The sequence below is a fragment of the Anomaloglossus baeobatrachus genome, unplaced genomic scaffold, assembly GCF_048569485.1.
Source record: "Anomaloglossus baeobatrachus isolate aAnoBae1 unplaced genomic scaffold, aAnoBae1.hap1 Scaffold_5376, whole genome shotgun sequence".
NCBI classification, from domain to species: Eukaryota; Metazoa; Chordata; class Amphibia; order Anura; family Aromobatidae; genus Anomaloglossus; species Anomaloglossus baeobatrachus.
The window spans coordinates 1-17,841 of NW_027444751.1; the positions used below are offsets into that span (position 1 = coordinate 1).

Below are 17,841 nucleotides of genomic sequence, written 5' to 3' on the forward strand. Positions count from 1 at the left end.
GCTTCTCGGCCTTTTGGCTAAGATCAAGTGTAGTATCTGTTCTTATCAGTTTAATATCTGATACGTCCCCTATCTGGGGACCATATATTAAATGGATTTTTAGAACAGGGAGATGGAAAAAGAGCTTGCTCTGTCCACTCCACGCATTGACCTGGTATTGCAGTACCTCCAGGAACGGTGCACCCCTTCTTAACCCAGTTTCCAAAAGCAGAACTCAATTCACCTGATTCATATTAGCCCGATTTAATGAATTGGAAGAAAGCATACGTCTTCATATGCACCTCAATTTGGCCCATTCACTTTTCACACTTCCTCCTTTTGTTTTTTATCTTTCACACTTTTGACTTTCTTTATTCATCCAAATAGCAAACTCATCACCACTCAACCTGACCAACTCGGCTATGTCCCCGTGCTGCAGTTCTCTGTCTTATCTAGATCATTTGCAATTGAATGGAATAGATCCCTTTTGGACAAAGTGGATTCACCTGCTGCTGCAGTGACCACAGGTGTGATAACATCTAGAATTGGCATCTGGTGCGATCTCTCCGCTTCCACTCCAAAGAAAGTTACCTGTTTATTCCTATCATGCATTGGTTTTTGGGGTTTTCTTTGAGTAATGATGATCTCTTTAGTAGTCTGTTGGCGCCCTCTCCTGGAGGAATAGTTTGCTTGCTCTTGGACATTCTAAAAGAGAGGTCATGATAGACATTGAGCTTCTGAGCTCAATTGGGGACAGTCATGGGTGATGAATGTTTGCAACCTACTGCGAAGCCTCATACCGCAATATAAGGAACGTCAAATACTAAGAAAGGGCGGCCTATGAAAGAATTACTACTTTCAATAAGTACACTTAAACGGCTAATTGGGAATAGAAAAACTGTAAAAAGCCCTCTGAGAAAGCCCCCCTCTAACCTTTGATAGTAAGCTTTTCTGTAGTCTGCCTGTTGATGTATTTTCCGTTTGAACTGTGCACAACATGAAGAGACGGAACACTGGCGGCTTGTCACAATGCCCCCCGATGACATCACAATAGCGCTGCTGCCTAGAAAACAAGCTGCGCAGAAGAAGTTGTTCTTTGGGTGGGAGGGTGGGCTAGTGGAAGGAGGGGGCAATCTCTTTTTTTCCCGGGTGGTAGGGGGATGACAGGAGAAGGGAAGCGGGTGGTGAGAAAGGTACAGAGGGCAGGGTTTGGGGGCTGGGAAGGAAAGGGAAAAGATTAGGGTTTGGGGATGATGAAAGGGCTTTCTACGGGTAAGGATGGCAAAGGGTGGCAGTGACGGAAAGTCAGGCAACCTGTCCTGTCCGTCTTTTTGTATCGTGAATTGGAAAGACTGCAAGGGGGAGGGGAGTTGCTTGCGCCCTAAAGGAGGAGTTATTCAGATTCATTGCAGTGGGCGGCGGCTGCAAAACGCACCATTCTTCTTGTTTTGGCTCTGCAAAGCAGCCTTTTCAAGGGTTGGCTTGGGTGACAAAATGTCTTGTGTAGGCGTGGGTTTGTCTCCCTCTCGCTCTCTCTCCCTAAGATGTGTCCGGCATAGGCCAGGGTGCCACTCGAGGCCCAAACCAATTCTGGTTATCGCTTCTCGGCCTTTTGGCTAAGATCAAGTGTAGTATCTGTTCTTATCAGTTTAATATCTGATACGTCCCCTATCTGGGGACCATATATTAAATGGATTTTTAGAACAGGGAGATGGAAAAAGAGCTTGCTCTGTCCACTCCACGCATTGACCTGGTATTGCAGTACCTCCAGGAACGGTGCACCCCTTCTTAACCCAGTTTCCAAAAGCAGAACTCAATTCACCTGATTCATATTAGCCCGATTTAATGAATTGGAAGAAAGCATACGTCTTCATATGCACCTCAATTTGGCCCATTCACTTTTCACACTTCCTCCTTTTGTTTTTTATCTTTCACACTTTTGACTTTCTTTATTCATCCAAATAGCAAACTCATCACCACTCAACCTGACCAACTCGGCTATGTCCCCGTGCTGCAGTTCTCTGTCTTATCTAGATCATTTGCAATTGAATGGAATAGATCCCTTTTGGACAAAGTGGATTCACCTGCTGCTGCAGTGACCACAGGTGTGATAACATCTAGAATTGGCATCTGGTGCGATCTCTCCGCTTCCACTCCAAAGAAAGTTACCTGTTTATTCCTATCATGCATTGGTTTTTGGGGTTTTCTTTGAGTAATGATGATCTCTTTAGTAGTCTGTTGGCGCCCTCTCCTGGAGGAATAGTTTGCTTGCTCTTGGACATTCTAAAAGAGAGGTCATGATAGACATTGAGCTTCTGAGCTCAATTGGGGACAGTCATGGGTGATGAATGTTTGCAACCTACTGCGAAGCCTCATACCGCAATATAAGGAACGTCAAATACTAAGAAAGGGCGGCCTATGAAAGAATTACTACTTTCAATAAGTACACTTAAACGGCTAATTGGGAATAGAAAAACTGTAAAAAGCCCTCTGAGAAAGCCCCCCTCTAACCTTTGATAGTAAGCTTTTCTGTAGTCTGCCTGTTGATGTATTTTCCGTTTGAACTGTGCACAACATGAAGAGACGGAACACTGGCGGCTTGTCACAATGCCCCCCGATGACATCACAATAGCGCTGCTGCCTAGAAAACAAGCTGCGCAGAAGAAGTTGTTCTTTGGGTGGGAGGGTGGGCTAGTGGAAGGAGGGGGCAATCTCTTTTTTTCCCGGGTGGTAGGGGGATGACAGGAGAAGGGAAGCGGGTGGTGAGAAAGGTACAGAGGGCAGGGTTTGGGGGCTGGGAAGGAAAGGGAAAAGATTAGGGTTTGGGGATGATGAAAGGGCTTTCTACGGGTAAGGATGGCAAAGGGTGGCAGTGACGGAAAGTCAGGCAACCTGTCCTGTCCGTCTTTTTGTATCGTGAATTGGAAAGACTGCAAGGGGGAGGGGAGTTGCTTGCGCCCTAAAGGAGGAGTTATTCAGATTCATTGCAGTGGGCGGCGGCTGCAAAACGCACCATTCTTCTTGTTTTGGCTCTGCAAAGCAGCCTTTTCAAGGGTTGGCTTGGGTGACAAAATGTCTTGTGTAGGCGTGGGTTTGTCTCCCTCTCGCTCTCTCTCCCTAAGATGTGTCCGGCATAGGCCAGGGTGCCACTCGAGGCCCAAACCAATTCTGGTTATCGCTTCTCGGCCTTTTGGCTAAGATCAAGTGTAGTATCTGTTCTTATCAGTTTAATATCTGATACGTCCCCTATCTGGGGACCATATATTAAATGGATTTTTAGAACAGGGAGATGGAAAAAGAGCTTGCTCTGTCCACTCCACGCATTGACCTGGTATTGCAGTACCTCCAGGAACGGTGCACCCCTTCTTAACCCAGTTTCCAAAAGCAGAACTCAATTCACCTGATTCATATTAGCCCGATTTAATGAATTGGAAGAAAGCATACGTCTTCATATGCACCTCAATTTGGCCCATTCACTTTTCACACTTCCTCATTTTGTTTTTGATCTTTCACACTTTTGACTTTCTTTATTCATCCAAATAGCAAACTCATCACCACTCAACCTGACCAACTCGGCTATGTCCCCGTGCTGCAGTTCTCTGTCTTATCTAGATCATTTGCAATTGAATGGAATAGATCCCTTTTGGACAAAGTGGATTCACCTGCTGCTGCAGTGACCACAGGTGTGATAACATCTAGAATTGGCATCTGGTGCGATCTCTCCGCTTCCACTCCAAAGAAAGTTACCTGTTTATTCCTATCATGCATTGGTTTTTGGGGTTTTCTTTGAGTAATGATGATCTCTTTAGTAGTCTGTTGGCGCCCTCTCCTGGAGGAATAGTTTGCTTGCTCTTGGACATTCTAAAAGAGAGGTCATGATAGACATTGAGCTTCTGAGCTCAATTGGGGACAGTCATGGGTGATGAATGTTTGCAACCTACTGCGAAGCCTCATACCGCAATATAAGGAACGTCAAATACTAAGAAAGGGCGGCCTATGAAAGAATTACTACTTTCAATAAGTACACTTAAACGGCTAATTGGGAATAGAAAAACTGTAAAAAGCCCTCTGAGAAAGCCCCCCTCTAACCTTTGATAGTAAGCTTTTCTGTAGTCTGCCTGTTGATGTATTTTCCGTTTGAACTGTGCACAACATGAAGAGACGGAACACTGGCGGCTTGTCACAATGCCCCCCGATGACATCACAATAGCGCTGCTGCCTAGAAAACAAGCTGCGCAGAAGAAGTTGTTCTTTGGGTGGGAGGGTGGGCTAGTGGAAGGAGGGGGCAATCTCTTTTTTTCCCGGGTGGTAGGGGGATGACAGGAGAAGGGAAGCGGGTGGTGAGAAAGGTACAGAGGGCAGGGTTTGGGGGCTGGGAAGGAAAGGGAAAAGATTAGGGTTTGGGGATGATGAAAGGGCTTTCTACGGGTAAGGATGGCAAAGGGTGGCAGTGACGGAAAGTCAGGCAACCTGTCCTGTCCGTCTTTTTGTATCGTGAATTGGAAAGACTGCAAGGGGGAGGGGAGTTGCTTGCGCCCTAAAGGAGGAGTTATTCAGATTCATTGCAGTGGGCGGCGGCTGCAAAACGCACCATTCTTCTTGTTTTGGCTCTGCAAAGCAGCCTTTTCAAGGGTTGGCTTGGGTGACAAAATGTCTTGTGTAGGCGTGGGTTTGTCTCCCTCTCGCTCTCTCTCCCTAAGATGTGTCCGGCATAGGCCAGGGTGCCACTCGAGGCCCAAACCAATTCTGGTTATCGCTTCTCGGCCTTTTGGCTAAGATCAAGTGTAGTATCTGTTCTTATCAGTTTAATATCTGATACGTCCCCTATCTGGGGACCATATATTAAATGGATTTTTAGAACAGGGAGATGGAAAAAGAGCTTGCTCTGTCCACTCCACGCATTGACCTGGTATTGCAGTACCTCCAGGAACGGTGCACCCCTTCTTAACCCAGTTTCCAAAAGCAGAACTCAATTCACCTGATTCATATTAGCCCGATTTAATGAATTGGAAGAAAGCATACGTCTTCATATGCACCTCAATTTGGCCCATTCACTTTTCACACTTCCTCCTTTTGTTTTTTATCTTTCACACTTTTGACTTTCTTTATTCATCCAAATAGCAAACTCATCACCACTCAACCTGACCAACTCGGCTATGTCCCCGTGCTGCAGTTCTCTGTCTTATCTAGATCATTTGCAATTGAATGGAATAGATCCCTTTTGGACAAAGTGGATTCACCTGCTGCTGCAGTGACCACAGGTGTGATAACATCTAGAATTGGCATCTGGTGCGATCTCTCCGCTTCCACTCCAAAGAAAGTTACCTGTTTATTCCTATCATGCATTGGTTTTTGGGGTTTTCTTTGAGTAATGATGATCTCTTTAGTAGTCTGTTGGCGCCCTCTCCTGGAGGAATAGTTTGCTTGCTCTTGGACATTCTAAAAGAGAGGTCATGATAGACATTGAGCTTCTGAGCTCAATTGGGGACAGTCATGGGTGATGAATGTTTGCAACCTACTGCGAAGCCTCATACCGCAATATAAGGAACGTCAAATACTAAGAAAGGGCGGCCTATGAAAGAATTACTACTTTCAATAAGTACACTTAAACGGCTAATTGGGAATAGAAAAACTGTAAAAAGCCCTCTGAGAAAGCCCCCCTCTAACCTTTGATAGTAAGCTTTTCTGTAGTCTGCCTGTTGATGTATTTTCCGTTTGAACTGTGCACAACATGAAGAGACGGAACACTGGCGGCTTGTCACAATGCCCCCCGATGACATCACAATAGCGCTGCTGCCTAGAAAACAAGCTGCGCAGAAGAAGTTGTTCTTTGGGTGGGAGGGTGGGCTAGTGGAAGGAGGGGGCAATCTCTTTTTTTCCCGGGTGGTAGGGGGATGACAGGAGAAGGGAAGCGGGTGGTGAGAAAGGTACAGAGGGCAGGGTTTGGGGGCTGGGAAGGAAAGGGAAAAGATTAGGGTTTGGGGATGATGAAAGGGCTTTCTACGGGTAAGGATGGCAAAGGGTGGCAGTGACGGAAAGTCAGGCAACCTGTCCTGTCCGTCTTTTTGTATCGTGAATTGGAAAGACTGCAAGGGGGAGGGGAGTTGCTTGCGCCCTAAAGGAGGAGTTATTCAGATTCATTGCAGTGGGCGGCGGCTGCAAAACGCACCATTCTTCTTGTTTTGGCTCTGCAAAGCAGCCTTTTCAAGGGTTGGCTTGGGTGACAAAATGTCTTGTGTAGGCGTGGGTTTGTCTCCCTCTCGCTCTCTCTCCCTAAGATGTGTCCGGCATAGGCCAGGGTGCCACTCGAGGCCCAAACCAATTCTGGTTATCGCTTCTCGGCCTTTTGGCTAAGATCAAGTGTAGTATCTGTTCTTATCAGTTTAATATCTGATACGTCCCCTATCTGGGGACCATATATTAAATGGATTTTTAGAACAGGGAGATGGAAAAAGAGCTTGCTCTGTCCACTCCACGCATTGACCTGGTATTGCAGTACCTCCAGGAACGGTGCACCCCTTCTTAACCCAGTTTCCAAAAGCAGAACTCAATTCACCTGATTCATATTAGCCCGATTTAATGAATTGGAAGAAAGCATACGTCTTCATATGCACCTCAATTTGGCCCATTCACTTTTCACACTTCCTCCTTTTGTTTTTTATCTTTCACACTTTTGACTTTCTTTATTCATCCAAATAGCAAACTCATCACCACTCAACCTGACCAACTCGGCTATGTCCCCGTGCTGCAGTTCTCTGTCTTATCTAGATCATTTGCAATTGAATGGAATAGATCCCTTTTGGACAAAGTGGATTCACCTGCTGCTGCAGTGACCACAGGTGTGATAACATCTAGAATTGGCATCTGGTGCGATCTCTCCGCTTCCACTCCAAAGAAAGTTACCTGTTTATTCCTATCATGCATTGGTTTTTGGGGTTTTCTTTGAGTAATGATGATCTCTTTAGTAGTCTGTTGGCGCCCTCTCCTGGAGGAATAGTTTGCTTGCTCTTGGACATTCTAAAAGAGAGGTCATGATAGACATTGAGCTTCTGAGCTCAATTGGGGACAGTCATGGGTGATGAATGTTTGCAACCTACTGCGAAGCCTCATACCGCAATATAAGGAACGTCAAATACTAAGAAAGGGCGGCCTATGAAAGAATTACTACTTTCAATAAGTACACTTAAACGGCTAATTGGGAATAGAAAAACTGTAAAAAGCCCTCTGAGAAAGCCCCCCTCTAACCTTTGATAGTAAGCTTTTCTGTAGTCTGCCTGTTGATGTATTTTCCGTTTGAACTGTGCACAACATGAAGAGACGGAACACTGGCGGCTTGTCACAATGCCCCCCGATGACATCACAATAGCGCTGCTGCCTAGAAAACAAGCTGCGCAGAAGAAGTTGTTCTTTGGGTGGGAGGGTGGGCTAGTGGAAGGAGGGGGCAATCTCTTTTTTTCCCGGGTGGTAGGGGGATGACAGGAGAAGGGAAGCGGGTGGTGAGAAAGGTACAGAGGGCAGGGTTTGGGGGCTGGGAAGGAAAGGGAAAAGATTAGGGTTTGGGGATGATGAAAGGGCTTTCTACGGGTAAGGATGGCAAAGGGTGGCAGTGACGGAAAGTCAGGCAACCTGTCCTGTCCGTCTTTTTGTATCGTGAATTGGAAAGACTGCAAGGGGGAGGGGAGTTGCTTGCGCCCTAAAGGAGGAGTTATTCAGATTCATTGCAGTGGGCGGCGGCTGCAAAACGCACCATTCTTCTTGTTTTGGCTCTGCAAAGCAGCCTTTTCAAGGGTTGGCTTGGGTGACAAAATGTCTTGTGTAGGCGTGGGTTTGTCTCCCTCTCGCTCTCTCTCCCTAAGATGTGTCCGGCATAGGCCAGGGTGCCACTCGAGGCCCAAACCAATTCTGGTTATCGCTTCTCGGCCTTTTGGCTAAGATCAAGTGTAGTATCTGTTCTTATCAGTTTAATATCTGATACGTCCCCTATCTGGGGACCATATATTAAATGGATTTTTAGAACAGGGAGATGAAAAAAGAGCTTGCTCTGTCCACTCCACGCATTGACCTGGTATTGCAGTACCTCCAGGAACGGTGCACCCCTTCTTAACCCAGTTTCCAAAAGCAGAACTCAATTCACCTGATTCATATTAGCCCGATTTAATGAATTGGAAGAAAGCATACGTCTTCATATGCACCTCAATTTGGCCCATTCACTTTTCACACTTCCTCCTTTTGTTTTTTATCTTTCACACTTTTGACTTTCTTTATTCATCCAAATAGCAAACTCATCACCACTCAACCTGACCAACTCGGCTATGTCCCCGTGCTGCAGTTCTCTGTCTTATCTAGATCATTTGCAATTGAATGGAATAGATCCCTTTTGGACAAAGTGGATTCACCTGCTGCTGCAGTGACCACAGGTGTGATAACATCTAGAATTGGCATCTGGTGCGATCTCTCCGCTTCCACTCCAAAGAAAGTTACCTGTTTATTCCTATCATGCATTGGTTTTTGGGGTTTTCTTTGAGTAATGATGATCTCTTTAGTAGTCTGTTGGCGCCCTCTCCTGGAGGAATAGTTTGCTTGCTCTTGGACATTCTAAAAGAGAGGTCATGATAGACATTGAGCTTCTGAGCTCAATTGGGGACAGTCATGGGTGATGAATGTTTGCAACCTACTGCGAAGCCTCATACCGCAATATAAGGAACGTCAAATACTAAGAAAGGGCGGCCTATGAAAGAATTACTACTTTCAATAAGTACACTTAAACGGCTAATTGGGAATAGAAAAACTGTAAAAAGCCCTCTGAGAAAGCCCCCCTCTAACCTTTGATAGTAAGCTTTTCTGTAGTCTGCCTGTTGATGTATTTTCCGTTTGAACTGTGCACAACATGAAGAGACGGAACACTGGCGGCTTGTCACAATGCCCCCCGATGACATCACAATAGCGCTGCTGCCTAGAAAACAAGCTGCGCAGAAGAAGTTGTTCTTTGGGTGGGAGGGTGGGCTAGTGGAAGGAGGGGGCAATCTCTTTTTTTCCCGGGTGGTAGGGGGATGACAGGAGAAGGGAAGCGGGTGGTGAGAAAGGTACAGAGGGCAGGGTTTGGGGGCTGGGAAGGAAAGGGAAAAGATTAGGGTTTGGGGATGATGAAAGGGCTTTCTACGGGTAAGGATGGCAAAGGGTGGCAGTGACGGAAAGTCAGGCAACCTGTCCTGTCCGTCTTTTTGTATCGTGAATTGGAAAGACTGCAAGGGGGAGGGGAGTTGCTTGCGCCCTAAAGGAGGAGTTATTCAGATTCATTGCAGTGGGCGGCGGCTGCAAAACGCACCATTCTTCTTGTTTTGGCTCTGCAAAGCAGCCTTTTCAAGGGTTGGCTTGGGTGACAAAATGTCTTGTGTAGGCGTGGGTTTGTCTCCCTCTCGCTCTCTCTCCCTAAGATGTGTCCGGCATAGGCCAGGGTGCCACTCGAGGCCCAAACCAATTCTGGTTATCGCTTCTCGGCCTTTTGGCTAAGATCAAGTGTAGTATCTGTTCTTATCAGTTTAATATCTGATACGTCCCCTATCTGGGGACCATATATTAAATGGATTTTTAGAACAGGGAGATGAAAAAAGAGCTTGCTCTGTCCACTCCACGCATTGACCTGGTATTGCAGTACCTCCAGGAACGGTGCACCCCTTCTTAACCCAGTTTCCAAAAGCAGAACTCAATTCACCTGATTCATATTAGCCCGATTTAATGAATTGGAAGAAAGCATACGTCTTCATATGCACCTCAATTTGGCCCATTCACTTTTCACACTTCCTCCTTTTGTTTTTTATCTTTCACACTTTTGACTTTCTTTATTCATCCAAATAGCAAACTCATCACCACTCAACCTGACCAACTCGGCTATGTCCCCGTGCTGCAGTTCTCTGTCTTATCTAGATCATTTGCAATTGAATGGAATAGATCCCTTTTGGACAAAGTGGATTCACCTGCTGCTGCAGTGACCACAGGTGTGATAACATCTAGAATTGGCATCTGGTGCGATCTCTCCGCTTCCACTCCAAAGAAAGTTACCTGTTTATTCCTATCATGCATTGGTTTTTGGGGTTTTCTTTGAGTAATGATGATCTCTTTAGTAGTCTGTTGGCGCCCTCTCCTGGAGGAATAGTTTGCTTGCTCTTGGACATTCTAAAAGAGAGGTCATGATAGACATTGAGCTTCTGAGCTCAATTGGGGACAGTCATGGGTGATGAATGTTTGCAACCTACTGCGAAGCCTCATACCGCAATATAAGGAACGTCAAATACTAAGAAAGGGCGGCCTATGAAAGAATTACTACTTTCAATAAGTACACTTAAACGGCTAATTGGGAATAGAAAAACTGTAAAAAGCCCTCTGAGAAAGCCCCCCTCTAACCTTTGATAGTAAGCTTTTCTGTAGTCTGCCTGTTGATGTATTTTCCGTTTGAACTGTGCACAACATGAAGAGACGGAACACTGGCGGCTTGTCACAATGCCCCCCGATGACATCACAATAGCGCTGCTGCCTAGAAAACAAGCTGCGCAGAAGAAGTTGTTCTTTGGGTGGGAGGGTGGGCTAGTGGAAGGAGGGGGCAATCTCTTTTTTTCCCGGGTGGTAGGGGGATGACAGGAGAAGGGAAGCGGGTGGTGAGAAAGGTACAGAGGGCAGGGTTTGGGGGCTGGGAAGGAAAGGGAAAAGATTAGGGTTTGGGGATGATGAAAGGGCTTTCTACGGGTAAGGATGGCAAAGGGTGGCAGTGACGGAAAGTCAGGCAACCTGTCCTGTCCGTCTTTTTGTATCGTGAATTGGAAAGACTGCAAGGGGGAGGGGAGTTGCTTGCGCCCTAAAGGAGGAGTTATTCAGATTCATTGCAGTGGGCGGCGGCTGCAAAACGCACCATTCTTCTTGTTTTGGCTCTGCAAAGCAGCCTTTTCAAGGGTTGGCTTGGGTGACAAAATGTCTTGTGTAGGCGTGGGTTTGTCTCCCTCTCGCTCTCTCTCCCTAAGATGTGTCCGGCATAGGCCAGGGTGCCACTCGAGGCCCAAACCAATTCTGGTTATCGCTTCTCGGCCTTTTGGCTAAGATCAAGTGTAGTATCTGTTCTTATCAGTTTAATATCTGATACGTCCCCTATCTGGGGACCATATATTAAATGGATTTTTAGAACAGGGAGATGGAAAAAGAGCTTGCTCTGTCCACTCCACGCATTGACCTGGTATTGCAGTACCTCCAGGAACGGTGCACCCCTTCTTAACCCAGTTTCCAAAAGCAGAACTCAATTCACCTGATTCATATTAGCCCGATTTAATGAATTGGAAGAAAGCATACGTCTTCATATGCACCTCAATTTGGCCCATTCACTTTTCACACTTCCTCCTTTTGTTTTTTATCTTTCACACTTTTGACTTTCTTTATTCATCCAAATAGCAAACTCATCACCACTCAACCTGACCAACTCGGCTATGTCCCCGTGCTGCAGTTCTCTGTCTTATCTAGATCATTTGCAATTGAATGGAATAGATCCCTTTTGGACAAAGTGGATTCACCTGCTGCTGCAGTGACCACAGGTGTGATAACATCTAGAATTGGCATCTGGTGCGATCTCTCCGCTTCCACTCCAAAGAAAGTTACCTGTTTATTCCTATCATGCATTGGTTTTTGGGGTTTTCTTTGAGTAATGATGATCTCTTTAGTAGTCTGTTGGCGCCCTCTCCTGGAGGAATAGTTTGCTTGCTCTTGGACATTCTAAAAGAGAGGTCATGATAGACATTGAGCTTCTGAGCTCAATTGGGGACAGTCATGGGTGATGAATGTTTGCAACCTACTGCGAAGCCTCATACCGCAATATAAGGAACGTCAAATACTAAGAAAGGGCGGCCTATGAAAGAATTACTACTTTCAATAAGTACACTTAAACGGCTAATTGGGAATAGAAAAACTGTAAAAAGCCCTCTGAGAAAGCCCCCCTCTAACCTTTGATAGTAAGCTTTTCTGTAGTCTGCCTGTTGATGTATTTTCCGTTTGAACTGTGCACAACATGAAGAGACGGAACACTGGCGGCTTGTCACAATGCCCCCCGATGACATCACAATAGCGCTGCTGCCTAGAAAACAAGCTGCGCAGAAGAAGTTGTTCTTTGGGTGGGAGGGTGGGCTAGTGGAAGGAGGGGGCAATCTCTTTTTTTCCCGGGTGGTAGGGGGATGACAGGAGAAGGGAAGCGGGTGGTGAGAAAGGTACAGAGGGCAGGGTTTGGGGGCTGGGAAGGAAAGGGAAAAGATTAGGGTTTGGGGATGATGAAAGGGCTTTCTACGGGTAAGGATGGCAAAGGGTGGCAGTGACGGAAAGTCAGGCAACCTGTCCTGTCCGTCTTTTTGTATCGTGAATTGGAAAGACTGCAAGGGGGAGGGGAGTTGCTTGCGCCCTAAAGGAGGAGTTATTCAGATTCATTGCAGTGGGCGGCGGCTGCAAAACGCACCATTCTTCTTGTTTTGGCTCTGCAAAGCAGCCTTTTCAAGGGTTGGCTTGGGTGACAAAATGTCTTGTGTAGGCGTGGGTTTGTCTCCCTCTCGCTCTCTCTCCCTAAGATGTGTCCGGCATAGGCCAGGGTGCCACTCGAGGCCCAAACCAATTCTGGTTATCGCTTCTCGGCCTTTTGGCTAAGATCAAGTGTAGTATCTGTTCTTATCAGTTTAATATCTGATACGTCCCCTATCTGGGGACCATATATTAAATGGATTTTTAGAACAGGGAGATGGAAAAAGAGCTTGCTCTGTCCACTCCACGCATTGACCTGGTATTGCAGTACCTCCAGGAACGGTGCACCCCTTCTTAACCCAGTTTCCAAAAGCAGAACTCAATTCACCTGATTCATATTAGCCCGATTTAATGAATTGGAAGAAAGCATACGTCTTCATATGCACCTCAATTTGGCCCATTCACTTTTCACACTTCCTCCTTTTGTTTTTTATCTTTCACACTTTTGACTTTCTTTATTCATCCAAATAGCAAACTCATCACCACTCAACCTGACCAACTCGGCTATGTCCCCGTGCTGCAGTTCTCTGTCTTATCTAGATCATTTGCAATTGAATGGAATAGATCCCTTTTGGACAAAGTGGATTCACCTGCTGCTGCAGTGACCACAGGTGTGATAACATCTAGAATTGGCATCTGGTGCGATCTCTCCGCTTCCACTCCAAAGAAAGTTACCTGTTTATTCCTATCATGCATTGGTTTTTGGGGTTTTCTTTGAGTAATGATGATCTCTTTAGTAGTCTGTTGGCGCCCTCTCCTGGAGGAATAGTTTGCTTGCTCTTGGACATTCTAAAAGAGAGGTCATGATAGACATTGAGCTTCTGAGCTCAATTGGGGACAGTCATGGGTGATGAATGTTTGCAACCTACTGCGAAGCCTCATACCGCAATATAAGGAACGTCAAATACTAAGAAAGGGCGGCCTATGAAAGAATTACTACTTTCAATAAGTACACTTAAACGGCTAATTGGGAATAGAAAAACTGTAAAAAGCCCTCTGAGAAAGCCCCCCTCTAACCTTTGATAGTAAGCTTTTCTGTAGTCTGCCTGTTGATGTATTTTCCGTTTGAACTGTGCACAACATGAAGAGACGGAACACTGGCGGCTTGTCACAATGCCCCCCGATGACATCACAATAGCGCTGCTGCCTAGAAAACAAGCTGCGCAGAAGAAGTTGTTCTTTGGGTGGGAGGGTGGGCTAGTGGAAGGAGGGGGCAATCTCTTTTTTTCCCGGGTGGTAGGGGGATGACAGGAGAAGGGAAGCGGGTGGTGAGAAAGGTACAGAGGGCAGGGTTTGGGGGCTGGGAAGGAAAGGGAAAAGATTAGGGTTTGGGGATGATGAAAGGGCTTTCTACGGGTAAGGATGGCAAAGGGTGGCAGTGACGGAAAGTCAGGCAACCTGTCCTGTCCGTCTTTTTGTATCGTGAATTGGAAAGACTGCAAGGGGGAGGGGAGTTGCTTGCGCCCTAAAGGAGGAGTTATTCAGATTCATTGCAGTGGGCGGCGGCTGCAAAACGCACCATTCTTCTTGTTTTGGCTCTGCAAAGCAGCCTTTTCAAGGGTTGGCTTGGGTGACAAAATGTCTTGTGTAGGCGTGGGTTTGTCTCCCTCTCGCTCTCTCTCCCTAAGATGTGTCCGGCATAGGCCAGGGTGCCACTCGAGGCCCAAACCAATTCTGGTTATCGCTTCTCGGCCTTTTGGCTAAGATCAAGTGTAGTATCTGTTCTTATCAGTTTAATATCTGATACGTCCCCTATCTGGGGACCATATATTAAATGGATTTTTAGAACAGGGAGATGGAAAAAGAGCTTGCTCTGTCCACTCCACGCATTGACCTGGTATTGCAGTACCTCCAGGAACGGTGCACCCCTTCTTAACCCAGTTTCCAAAAGCAGAACTCAATTCACCTGATTCATATTAGCCCGATTTAATGAATTGGAAGAAAGCATACGTCTTCATATGCACCTCAATTTGGCCCATTCACTTTTCACACTTCCTCCTTTTGTTTTTTATCTTTCACACTTTTGACTTTCTTTATTCATCCAAATAGCAAACTCATCACCACTCAACCTGACCAACTCGGCTATGTCCCCGTGCTGCAGTTCTCTGTCTTATCTAGATCATTTGCAATTGAATGGAATAGATCCCTTTTGGACAAAGTGGATTCACCTGCTGCTGCAGTGACCACAGGTGTGATAACATCTAGAATTGGCATCTGGTGCGATCTCTCCGCTTCCACTCCAAAGAAAGTTACCTGTTTATTCCTATCATGCATTGGTTTTTGGGGTTTTCTTTGAGTAATGATGATCTCTTTAGTAGTCTGTTGGCGCCCTCTCCTGGAGGAATAGTTTGCTTGCTCTTGGACATTCTAAAAGAGAGGTCATGATAGACATTGAGCTTCTGAGCTCAATTGGGGACAGTCATGGGTGATGAATGTTTGCAACCTACTGCGAAGCCTCATACCGCAATATAAGGAACGTCAAATACTAAGAAAGGGCGGCCTATGAAAGAATTACTACTTTCAATAAGTACACTTAAACGGCTAATTGGGAATAGAAAAACTGTAAAAAGCCCTCTGAGAAAGCCCCCCTCTAACCTTTGATAGTAAGCTTTTCTGTAGTCTGCCTGTTGATGTATTTTCCGTTTGAACTGTGCACAACATGAAGAGACGGAACACTGGCGGCTTGTCACAATGCCCCCCGATGACATCACAATAGCGCTGCTGCCTAGAAAACAAGCTGCGCAGAAGAAGTTGTTCTTTGGGTGGGAGGGTGGGCTAGTGGAAGGAGGGGGCAATCTCTTTTTTTCCCGGGTGGTAGGGGGATGACAGGAGAAGGGAAGCGGGTGGTGAGAAAGGTACAGAGGGCAGGGTTTGGGGGCTGGGAAGGAAAGGGAAAAGATTAGGGTTTGGGGATGATGAAAGGGCTTTCTACGGGTAAGGATGGCAAAGGGTGGCAGTGACGGAAAGTCAGGCAACCTGTCCTGTCCGTCTTTTTGTATCGTGAATTGGAAAGACTGCAAGGGGGAGGGGAGTTGCTTGCGCCCTAAAGGAGGAGTTATTCAGATTCATTGCAGTGGGCGGCGGCTGCAAAACGCACCATTCTTCTTGTTTTGGCTCTGCAAAGCAGCCTTTTCAAGGGTTGGCTTGGGTGACAAAATGTCTTGTGTAGGCGTGGGTTTGTCTCCCTCTCGCTCTCTCTCCCTAAGATGTGTCCGGCATAGGCCAGGGTGCCACTCGAGGCCCAAACCAATTCTGGTTATCGCTTCTCGGCCTTTTGGCTAAGATCAAGTGTAGTATCTGTTCTTATCAGTTTAATATCTGATACGTCCCCTATCTGGGGACCATATATTAAATGGATTTTTAGAACAGGGAGATGGAAAAAGAGCTTGCTCTGTCCACTCCACGCATTGACCTGGTATTGCAGTACCTCCAGGAACGGTGCACCCCTTCTTAACCCAGTTTCCAAAAGCAGAACTCAATTCACCTGATTCATATTAGCCCGATTTAATGAATTGGAAGAAAGCATACGTCTTCATATGCACCTCAATTTGGCCCATTCACTTTTCACACTTCCTCCTTTTGTTTTTTATCTTTCACACTTTTGACTTTCTTTATTCATCCAAATAGCAAACTCATCACCACTCAACCTGACCAACTCGGCTATGTCCCCGTGCTGCAGTTCTCTGTCTTATCTAGATCATTTGCAATTGAATGGAATAGATCCCTTTTGGACAAAGTGGATTCACCTGCTGCTGCAGTGACCACAGGTGTGATAACATCTAGAATTGGCATCTGGTGCGATCTCTCCGCTTCCACTCCAAAGAAAGTTACCTGTTTATTCCTATCATGCATTGGTTTTTGGGGTTTTCTTTGAGTAATGATGATCTCTTTAGTAGTCTGTTGGCGCCCTCTCCTGGAGGAATAGTTTGCTTGCTCTTGGACATTCTAAAAGAGAGGTCATGATAGACATTGAGCTTCTGAGCTCAATTGGGGACAGTCATGGGTGATGAATGTTTGCAACCTACTGCGAAGCCTCATACCGCAATATAAGGAACGTCAAATACTAAGAAAGGGCGGCCTATGAAAGAATTACTACTTTCAATAAGTACACTTAAACGGCTAATTGGGAATAGAAAAACTGTAAAAAGCCCTCTGAGAAAGCCCCCCTCTAACCTTTGATAGTAAGCTTTTCTGTAGTCTGCCTGTTGATGTATTTTCCGTTTGAACTGTGCACAACATGAAGAGACGGAACACTGGCGGCTTGTCACAATGCCCCCCGATGACATCACAATAGCGCTGCTGCCTAGAAAACAAGCTGCGCAGAAGAAGTTGTTCTTTGGGTGGGAGGGTGGGCTAGTGGAAGGAGGGGGCAATCTCTTTTTTTCCCGGGTGGTAGGGGGATGACAGGAGAAGGGAAGCGGGTGGTGAGAAAGGTACAGAGGGCAGGGTTTGGGGGCTGGGAAGGAAAGGGAAAAGATTAGGGTTTGGGGATGATGAAAGGGCTTTCTACGGGTAAGGATGGCAAAGGGTGGACAGTGACGGAAAGTCAGGCAACCTGTCCTGTCCGTCTTTTTGTATCGTGAATTGGAAAGACTGCAAGGGGGAGGGGAGTTGCTTGCGCCCTAAAGGAGGAGTTATTCAGATTCATTGCAGTGGGCGGCGGCTGCAAAACGCACCATTCTTCTTGTTTTGGCTCTGCAAAGCAGCCTTTTCAAGGGTTGGCTTGGGTGACAAAATGTCTTGTGTAGGCGTGGGTTTGTCTCCCTCTCGCTCTCTCTCCCTAAGATGTGTCCGGCATAGGCCAGGGTGCCACTCGAGGCCCAAACCAATTCTGGTTATCGCTTCTCGGCCTTTTGGCTAAGATCAAGTGTAGTATCTGTTCTTATCAGTTTAATATCTGATACGTCCCCTATCTGGGGACCATATATTAAATGGATTTTTAGAACAGGGAGATGGAAAAAGAGCTTGCTCTGTCCACTCCACGCATTGACCTGGTATTGCAGTACCTCCAGGAACGGTGCACCCCTTCTTAACCCAGTTTCCAAAAGCAGAACTCAATTCACCTGATTCATATTAGCCCGATTTAATGAATTGGAAGAAAGCATACGTCTTCATATGCACCTCAATTTGGCCCATTCACTTTTCACACTTCCTCCTTTTGTTTTTTATCTTTCACACTTTTGACTTTCTTTATTCATCCAAATAGCAAACTCATCACCACTCAACCTGACCAACTCGGCTATGTCCCCGTGCTGCAGTTCTCTGTCTTATCTAGATCATTTGCAATTGAATGGAATAGATCCCTTTTGGACAAAGTGGATT

The 17,841-nt window shown here is 46.2% G+C and overlaps 12 non-coding genes across 12 annotated transcripts; all 12 read left to right on the forward strand.

Annotated features, from left to right (window-relative positions):
- Positions 1-188, forward strand: LOC142283433 (U2 spliceosomal RNA; the record flags this gene model as incomplete). Its single annotated transcript, XR_012745085.1, has 1 exon — positions 1-188. It is a non-coding gene; the product is annotated as a U2 spliceosomal RNA (small nuclear RNA).
- A 1,387-nt stretch (positions 189-1,575) lies between these two features.
- LOC142283435 (U2 spliceosomal RNA) lies at positions 1,576-1,766 on the forward strand. The gene has a single exon (XR_012745087.1). It is a non-coding gene; the product is annotated as a U2 spliceosomal RNA (small nuclear RNA).
- A 1,387-nt stretch (positions 1,767-3,153) lies between these two features.
- On the forward strand, positions 3,154-3,344 carry LOC142283436 (U2 spliceosomal RNA). Its single transcript, XR_012745088.1, has one exon. It is a non-coding gene; the product is annotated as a U2 spliceosomal RNA (small nuclear RNA).
- Positions 3,345-4,731: 1,387 nt separating this feature from the next.
- On the forward strand, positions 4,732-4,922 carry LOC142283438 (U2 spliceosomal RNA). The gene has a single exon (XR_012745089.1). It is a non-coding gene; the product is annotated as a U2 spliceosomal RNA (small nuclear RNA).
- A 1,387-nt stretch (positions 4,923-6,309) lies between these two features.
- LOC142283427 (U2 spliceosomal RNA) lies at positions 6,310-6,500 on the forward strand. The gene has a single exon (XR_012745079.1). It is a non-coding gene; the product is annotated as a U2 spliceosomal RNA (small nuclear RNA).
- Positions 6,501-7,887: 1,387 nt separating this feature from the next.
- LOC142283426 (U2 spliceosomal RNA) lies at positions 7,888-8,078 on the forward strand. The gene has a single exon (XR_012745078.1). It is a non-coding gene; the product is annotated as a U2 spliceosomal RNA (small nuclear RNA).
- Positions 8,079-9,465: 1,387 nt separating this feature from the next.
- On the forward strand, positions 9,466-9,656 carry LOC142283434 (U2 spliceosomal RNA). The gene has a single exon (XR_012745086.1). It is a non-coding gene; the product is annotated as a U2 spliceosomal RNA (small nuclear RNA).
- A 1,387-nt stretch (positions 9,657-11,043) lies between these two features.
- LOC142283428 (U2 spliceosomal RNA) lies at positions 11,044-11,234 on the forward strand. Its single transcript, XR_012745080.1, has one exon. It is a non-coding gene; the product is annotated as a U2 spliceosomal RNA (small nuclear RNA).
- Positions 11,235-12,621: 1,387 nt separating this feature from the next.
- Positions 12,622-12,812, forward strand: LOC142283429 (U2 spliceosomal RNA). The gene has a single exon (XR_012745081.1). It is a non-coding gene; the product is annotated as a U2 spliceosomal RNA (small nuclear RNA).
- A 1,387-nt stretch (positions 12,813-14,199) lies between these two features.
- Positions 14,200-14,390, forward strand: LOC142283430 (U2 spliceosomal RNA). The gene has a single exon (XR_012745082.1). It is a non-coding gene; the product is annotated as a U2 spliceosomal RNA (small nuclear RNA).
- A 1,387-nt stretch (positions 14,391-15,777) lies between these two features.
- LOC142283431 (U2 spliceosomal RNA) lies at positions 15,778-15,968 on the forward strand. The gene has a single exon (XR_012745083.1). It is a non-coding gene; the product is annotated as a U2 spliceosomal RNA (small nuclear RNA).
- A 1,388-nt stretch (positions 15,969-17,356) lies between these two features.
- LOC142283432 (U2 spliceosomal RNA) lies at positions 17,357-17,547 on the forward strand. The gene has a single exon (XR_012745084.1). It is a non-coding gene; the product is annotated as a U2 spliceosomal RNA (small nuclear RNA).
- Positions 17,548-17,841: the final 294 nt, after the last annotated feature.